The following is a 7,997-nucleotide window of genomic DNA, read 5'->3' as shown; positions in this document are numbered from 1 at the left end:
AAGGTTATATAATCCCAAACTAGTTTAAGACACATAACAAAACTTTTTGTCTGATAATTAAATATAGACTTCTCTAGGGGGATCAGTTCTCCTTCCTGAGGTAACAATGTTGTATCTTTCACATCTGTCAGAGCTAAAGAGATTCCTCTGTGAAACATCCAAAGGTCATACTTTCATTTCTGCTTTTATCTCTGACAATTTTAAGAGATTCATAAATAGAAAAATGTGATGGGGAGTTACCCACATTTATTGATAAAGAAAATGCTTTTTTTTTTTTTTTTTTTTTTTAATTTGGAGGCACCTGGGGGGAGATATGGGTCAACTGATTAACCTATTCACAGCCTGTACATGTCATACCTCAAAAATTTCTCTGAAGAGTCTGTGTTTTGCTGTTTCTAGAGAACATGGCATCAGACACTACTCCTAAAATACACTACACTGCAAGACAAGATTTTAAAATAGACCGACTCAGAAAAAATAGGCAAGTTTTCAGAATTGCAAGGCTCCATTCAGGTTCTTCATATACTGCAGATATGTCTGGGAAGAACTGCAGATCTACAACAGGAGCATAAAGACTTAACTTTAATCTTTTCAAGCATCCATTGTCTCACACTTTATGTGAGACTTCTGTAACTAGGAAGGTAAAATTACTCTTACTTTGATGATAACAAAATATTAGTGTAAATATTGGTGTAAAAATATTAACAAAATGTGAAAAAATATTAGTGTTAAAGCTGATACTTTCTTCCTTTGACGTGATCTTGATTCTTCTATTTCTGTGAGAAGAGACACGTAAAGGGCTGGAATTGTTTTTAAGTAGACCATATTGATTAATTCTCTTCTTGCTGAAGGTCACAAAGAGAGAATGAAACACTGTGCTGTGCCATGGTGAGAGGTGTGTAAACTCTAGCTGTTCAAAAGTCAAGGTAAACTGCTTCTTTAATATGCTTGCAGCCTGTGTTAAAGCAACAGCTGAAGGTGGAAGAGGAGAAGATAATGATAAATATAATATAAAAAGGTAATAACTGTGCCTCTCTCACTTCCTTGGGAGTACAAAGGACAATATATGAGATGTAGATCACATGCCTTTTTCTTTATATTGATGAAATATTTATGGGATCATGATAACATAATATTACTAAGCAAGTAAAAGTACAGCTTTGTGTTGTGTTCTGTAGTGTGATATCTGAAGACTGTGTTAAGAGATGCTGCTAGATCTTTGACATTGTTGAGGGAATGCAAATGTTCATTAACAATATTCCAGTGCATTAAAATTGTTTGATAGTTTAACTGCTAGTATTGTATTTGAAAGTTTATTAATCCAAAGAACAAAATTTGACCCTCTACCCCCAAATTACAATATGAAGAATCTTTTCCAGGCTGTGATGTTCATCCCTCCCCCCACTTTTAAGTGTAGGGTTAAATCTGCCTGGTAGGTAAATACAGAGTAGGATTGGACTTGCAGCTTGAGATGCTACTTCTTCAATTGACAATGGAGAAGGGTCAGAATTGGTTGAAGATACAGTAATAACTGTGTTAGAAGAAGACTCCAGTGTAGAATTATTGTGGGGAGGAGGCAGGTGGAGGAGGATTTCAACCTGCCCACCCTGCTTCCCCTTCTTAACCCTGCCTGAAACAACCCCTTAGTGGGATTGTTATTCCAGCCTCTGGTGTTGAAGTCATGATTCTATAGCTTCTGCACAGTTTTGATGTCCATGTTTGCTTCCATGACTTTTCCTCATCTTCTTTTCTTAGCTACAGTCAAATCAAGGCTATACGTGTCAAGAGAGTCCAAGGTTTGCTCTGGTTTACCTCTTTGTCTCCTGCTTACATGCTTTGGTTAAATTATGAAGACAAGTGATGGTATCATTTCTTGAGCTGCAATAAACAGTCAGAACAACAAAATAAATCCAGCTCCAAGCCACTGGCTTAATAGGTAAATAGATAGGAATCAGCTGCCTTTATTTGGCTAATGCTTACATAGACTTCTTTGGTCCTTTGTGCTAGGAAAACAAAGGCATGTCATGTCACCATGCCTTGCCTCAGGCACACACTACCCCTGCCTCCACATGAATTCTACCCCAATCAGATACACATTTTCTGTTAATGATTTCAGTGTTGGCATGCAAGAATACTCATTCAATAATACTCTTTTCTGCACATTTTCAGACTGAGTTAGAAGCATGTCCAGCTGCTTTGAGGAGTTGAGTTATGAGGCTTATTATGAATATGAACAAAATGGAGTACCTTTGTCCTGCAAATAAAGTGGTCTTCACTGGTGCCTGGGGATCTTAAGAATTATGCCTGATGTCCTTGTTACTGCTGGTAGAATACATCACTTATTACCCCATATTCTCTGATCCTTCCTTGAATTGCAGCAGAAAAGAGGAGACAGCAGTCAGTGTTGGACTTGTAAGAAATCTGGCTGTGGTTGCTCTCAGGCCATTCAGTGTTCTTGGCAATTGCCTTCTTTTTGGGATCAAAGATGCACTCTTGATGTCATCTAAGACAAAGTACTTTTTTTGCATAGTGGCCAGCTTCTTCTCCATTACATTGATGCAAATATAGAGTAGCTGTTTAGAAGCTGATGAACTTATTCCAGATATATTTTCCTTTTTGTTTGCATAGCTGTTCTTCCAGTAATGATGTTCTCAGAACCTTCATCTGAAGTTTTGCTGGACTGTAAAACTCCCTCCTCTCAAATGTGAGCACTTTTTCTCCAGTTCTTTATGACTCACCAACTTTTGTTCATACAATATACTGACATGGAGGAATTGCCAATTAAGGTGCAGTTTAGTAGTTGTGTTATTGTAATATCAGAACAAAGGGGTTTAGCTGGCAGTATTCCACCGAGTGGTGGTTCTTGTTTTGGTCTTGGGCCACCAGTGAGTCACAAACCTGAATTTTGTACAGTGCAAAATTCCATCATTCTTTTTTTCCCCAAATTCTGTGAGCAAATTCAAGTAACCTTACTTGAGTATAATGGATGGCTGTATCCCATAACCAGACTGCCACTGCAGGAAAGAAGTAAGGGTGGCTAGGAGATGGAGGCCTTTACACTACTGACACTATCTAGTTATTTAGACTTGCTAATGAGTTGTATGGACCAGCAGGATCATGTTGTTTAGACAATGAGAGATGAAATATTACTTGTACTGAAAGAACATTTTGTTCCAGCCAGCCACCGCCACAGCTGTCTAGCTTGGGCACAAAGCACAAGTGTTTCATGCAGGTGCTGACATCAGTCCAAACAACCTCCCTGTGTGTAATCAAGCATCAAGCTATTGTCCTTGTGCACCTTAGAATACCTGAGGGTTTTGGGTTGCTGCTTTCTTTAAATTTTAATAACTATATTTAACTTTGAGAGAGGCTACAATAACTATGATTAAAGCAATTGTTCTGCTCAGCTGGAATGATTTCTGATCATGCCCTAGCACAATGCTGCAAGATTTGAAATGCAAATATGTGGGAGGGAGTAAATGTTCTCTCAATAACTTTTTTATTTCTATTGGAATAAAAACCAAAAAGTCCTTTATAAAAATACCAGCTGAGGTCAAGTATAAGCCAACAATTTCTCATAAATATTGTCTCTTTCTGGTAATCAGTGTCATTGACCCCTGTGAATGATTTACTTTTTGATACTTAAATCCTGAATTAGTAGTGAAGAATTAATAAATTAGCTGTTCCTTCAGAGCTAATTCCTCCCCCTCCTCATTTCTGTTCTGTTCCTGTACTGTTATCATTTTTCAGAGTCTTTGGATTCTTGGAGGTTTTGGTTATATTTGTTCTTCTTCCTTTAAACCAGTAAAGAATTTTATGGTAGGACATAGGCTTGCTTTCATGGCACATTTCAAAACTTTTTTAATCAGATGTTTTCTTGAGAGGCTGGTGATTTATTTAAGTATTGCCACAAAAGTTTTCTGAATGAAACTGTCACAACTGTTAAAATGGATGACTGTGCTTTTATGTCACTACAATGTGTTTGTTAATACTGACTAGACTGGCTGTTGGTGGTGTGTTTCAAAGCTCTCCTTGGCATTTCCAGGGAAATTTGCATTCACTGTCAATATGGCTGCTAGAAACAAACTGTTTATTTTCCCTTTAGGTCATATGTCCAGTTTCTCTCACTTTAAATTGAACTGAAATAAATACTGCATATCAGGGTAATAGATGTTGAAACTTTCCTTTAATTTAGAAGTAAAAATGAGTTTGTTCTGTCAGGTATCTCGATCGGCCTCAACAAAGTACCTTGAATAATGTCCCATTTTCTTGCCTACTATAATCTTGTGTTGTCCATATTTGTCTTCACAGACACATCCATAAAAAGCACAAAAGGCATAAAATTGCCTTTTACAGAAATATGGGACAAACTATCCAGAGGACAATAACTAAGATGGAGAACAGACAAAATGCTACTGGCAATCACTCTGTTGTTTTGTTTTGGGGGGAGTGGTAATAGCTCCAAGGAACCAATTTTTTTTTAAAAAAAGAAGTGCCAGTAAAAGGAAGATGCACCTAACATCATGCAGGGAATTGACCAAGGCCTTTCTGAGCTGCTGCCACTGCTGAGACAGATTAATGTTACCTTCAAATACCAATAATTATTGGAAACAACCAAGCTACTCATTACTTAACAAATTAGTTGTTAATTATAATGTGAGTTTAGTTTTACAAAGTGTAGGTTTATTGGTTTGATTTATAACATGTTGAGCTTTCCAAGGAATTGGGAAAAGCCCTACACAAAGTACATTGCAAAGTACAAAGCTTTGATTTTTTTACCCAAAGTACATTGGGTAACTGTAGCACAATCCAGGCTATTCCAACGCCGTAACAGACTAGGGCTTTGGTGGAAGTTATTTGATTAGGTGAGAGCAAAGAGTGGATAAGCAAATTTATGCTTCAGGTAATGGGAAAAAATGCTACCCAAAGCAATCCTGTGTTTAAAAGGTACATGGTTAGGTTCATGTTCTGATTTACATCAGTAAAAGGAAGATGGTAGCCCACAAAACAAGCTTCCTTTTGATTTACAGTTTGCCAAGCAGAAGAAATTTGGTCAACATTCCACATGTGATTCTTCTCATGCTTTCCACACATGCTGAATCGTGAATAATTTGTAGCATATTTTCAGTTAAACTGCGATCTCTTCTGCCTGGATCAGAGTATTGTTTAAACTTTATTTAAAGGAAACAATGAGAAAATGGAATAGCATGAAATGAGGGTTTATATTAGTGCAAACCAAAGAAAACCTGTATGTCTAAACATACATGAGAACCAAGAAGTAGTACAATAGCTTGAAGAATATTTGCCTTTATCTGCAGGCACCTCAGATAAATATTTTACAAAAGCATATTGCCATCTAGTGTTAAACTCTCTTCTGTTCATGGCACTTTAGGCCGCTGTAGCTGCAGTAGGTTCCTGATGGACACTTTTGTGAGAATCGTTGGAAATCACATAATGTGTTGAGAAATGCAGAACAGCATTACTGTAGCCAGACATTGAGAATACATGGCCACATTTCCAAATTTAAATAAAGATTAATTTCAATCATTTTTCACTCCTATATTCAGGTTTGCTGGCAATATATATGTACCCACCAGAAGTTAAGAGTTTGTTTAAGTCATTGTCTGGTTCTTCTTTCAGCACTGTTAGAAGTGGTTAAAAAACAATGCAGTGATTTTTATATACTTGTGTTATTAACTCTTCAATAATTTTCTCTTTGTATATTTTCATCTGTATTGTTATAGGCGTTCAGCGAGAGAGAAGCTTTTGGATTAATTTTACAAAACGTGAGAATTTGAGTGGTCACAAGGATCAATCTGGGGTAATGTAGTTTCTTCTCTTCCTCTTTTCACATAGTTTGTTGGGGATTTTTCTCCTCTATGCCCCTCAGTTCTTGGTTTTACTTAATGTGAAAGAGAGAAATTCTGTATGTTTTATTATTGATGTTATTCAAAGAAGACATAGCTTTCACATCTCTCTTTCCATACTTTATTTTTGATTTGAACTCATTTGATTCATAGCAATGACTTTCAGATAGTCAGCTGAAGATTAGAACTTTATCAGCTGGCTAGAAACACTTCCTTTTAAAAAGAACTTTTACCTCTATGACATCCTGCTTTATAGTTGTATAAAACTCCAATCGTACTTCAACGATTGAAGCTGTAATTTCCTATTTGTTAAAAAAAAATAGCATTTTCATCCAGAAACATATAAAGAAAGCTCCAGTATATCCAGCAACACTGCCTTCTCTGTTAAGACTTTTTTTTCAGCTGATGAGAGGTAACAGTTTTAAACCATTCAGACTAATGTTTTTGCATGGAACCATTTGCTGAAAGTTGTCAGGTAGGCAAAGAAAAGGAAAAGGGAGAAGTTTACTGTACATTTCCTTTTCAGAAAATGGGAAAATGAGAGACACCTTCAGCAGAGATCATTATGCATTTCTAATTGAGTTACCACCATCTCTAAACCCATGAGACCATCACAATGTTCTAGGACATACCTGTGTTCTGTAATAGCTCCAGATATATTCTGTAAAGTAAATGACATTACTATGGAATTACACCTGTGGAACATTGCAGAATGTGATGCAAGTATTGCAATGTACTTTCAATGCATTTTGACTTGGCTGTTTTGTGCTTTGGATAACTGAATTTCCCCTTCTTTTCTGGTCATCTGTGGGCAGAGATTGTTGCTGCCTTGCTAAAAGTAAGGTAAGAAAAGAGATGCCCAAACTCTCAGTCCCTATGAGCCATAGGCTGAGATTTTCCTATGGCAAAGAGGCAGAAGATGCATATCTAAGAGACTTGAGAGTTCTGAAAGTATTTCAGAGGGAAGGGACAATATCTTCATTCTTAGGATCACACACTTTGCTGGAGGCAAAAGTAGAAGAAATATGGAGCTGTTTCTCAGCACTTTTTGTGCCAGAAGCATTGTTGGTTTGTTTCTTCACATAGTCAAATATTTGGACAAACTTGCACCCTTTATGTTCATTGCTGTTGATTAAAATAAGAAGTTTTGACCTGGGATGTCTTGTTGCTAATAAATATGTTGATTCCTGAGGACCAAAACATTTCCTCCATGTGAACATAGTCCTGCTGCATGAAGAGATGTCAGTCACATCAACAGTGTGAAAGTACATTGGAAACTGTGACATCTCCAACTGTGAGGCTGTGGGGAAAACTGTACCATCTACTCAGGAGAGAAAGATTGTTAAATAAACGGCTATTATAATAGCCAAGGAATTAAGCAAAGGAAAGGTTATTTTAAGCACTTGGTCTTCATAACACTCTGGCCAGATGAATGGCTAAGAGTGTATTTTGGTTAGACAAAATTAAATGGAAATCATAACAGCTGTTTAACAAAATACTGAGTTCCCATAACTCCATTTTCATAGGAAAAACTCCAGCTAAGTGACAAAAAAAAATCAGAACCCTTGAAGTATGAATTTTTATAAAGTATCAATTTATCTGTGAAGACAGCTATAAACTTAGGTTGGATACCAAGACAGAACAGGTGGGATTTGTGTGCTATAAAATTGCTGCATACAGGGAGTTTGTGCAGTACTTGAGATCTTCCTCTTTATATTAGTCAAGGAATTGTTAACAAAAGCTAGATGAGAAGGTAACTCATAAGTCAACTATTCCATCTTACCGTTTATCTGATCTCTGTTATTCATCCTTTCACTAGTTGGTAGTAAAATTAAACTCACCCCAAAAAAGCAGTTTTTGGCTACTTTGCTGTTTGTGACAGCAATCTTTCCTAGAAAAACCAAGGACCTTCTTCGGATAACTAATATGTCATGGAATTGAGGAAGAAAAATACTTGTTGCAGCAAACAGTGCATTTGTTGTACTGTGTCTCCTTCTCAGTGCGTATTTCTAATCCCATCTATGAGCCAGCTGTGATGTCTATAGACACGTGCTGTGCATGCCCACATACACATACACACATGCATCCAAATAATTGGTCTCCAAAAGTTCCAGTGACCTACCTTGCAAG

At 36.9% G+C, this 7,997-nt stretch overlaps 1 long non-coding RNA gene across 1 annotated transcript in view; it reads left to right on the top strand.

Moving 5' to 3' along the window:
• Positions 1–956: 956 nt before the first annotated feature.
• Positions 957–7,997, top strand: part of LOC128793035 (uncharacterized) — a 30,646-nt gene continuing 23,605 nt past the window's right edge. Inside the window, exons 1-2 of the long non-coding RNA XR_008432642.1 lie at positions 957–1,018; positions 5,745–5,821. This is a non-coding gene — a long non-coding RNA (uncharacterized LOC128793035). The remainder of the gene's footprint in view (positions 1,019–5,744; positions 5,822–7,997) is intronic.

This window comes from Vidua chalybeata, chromosome 1 (genome assembly GCF_026979565.1).
Source record: "Vidua chalybeata isolate OUT-0048 chromosome 1, bVidCha1 merged haplotype, whole genome shotgun sequence".
In the NCBI taxonomy this organism is placed as follows: Eukaryota; Metazoa; Chordata; class Aves; order Passeriformes; family Viduidae; genus Vidua; species Vidua chalybeata.
Note: the sequence above shows the minus strand (reverse complement) of the source record. Positions and strands in the feature narration are given on the sequence as shown.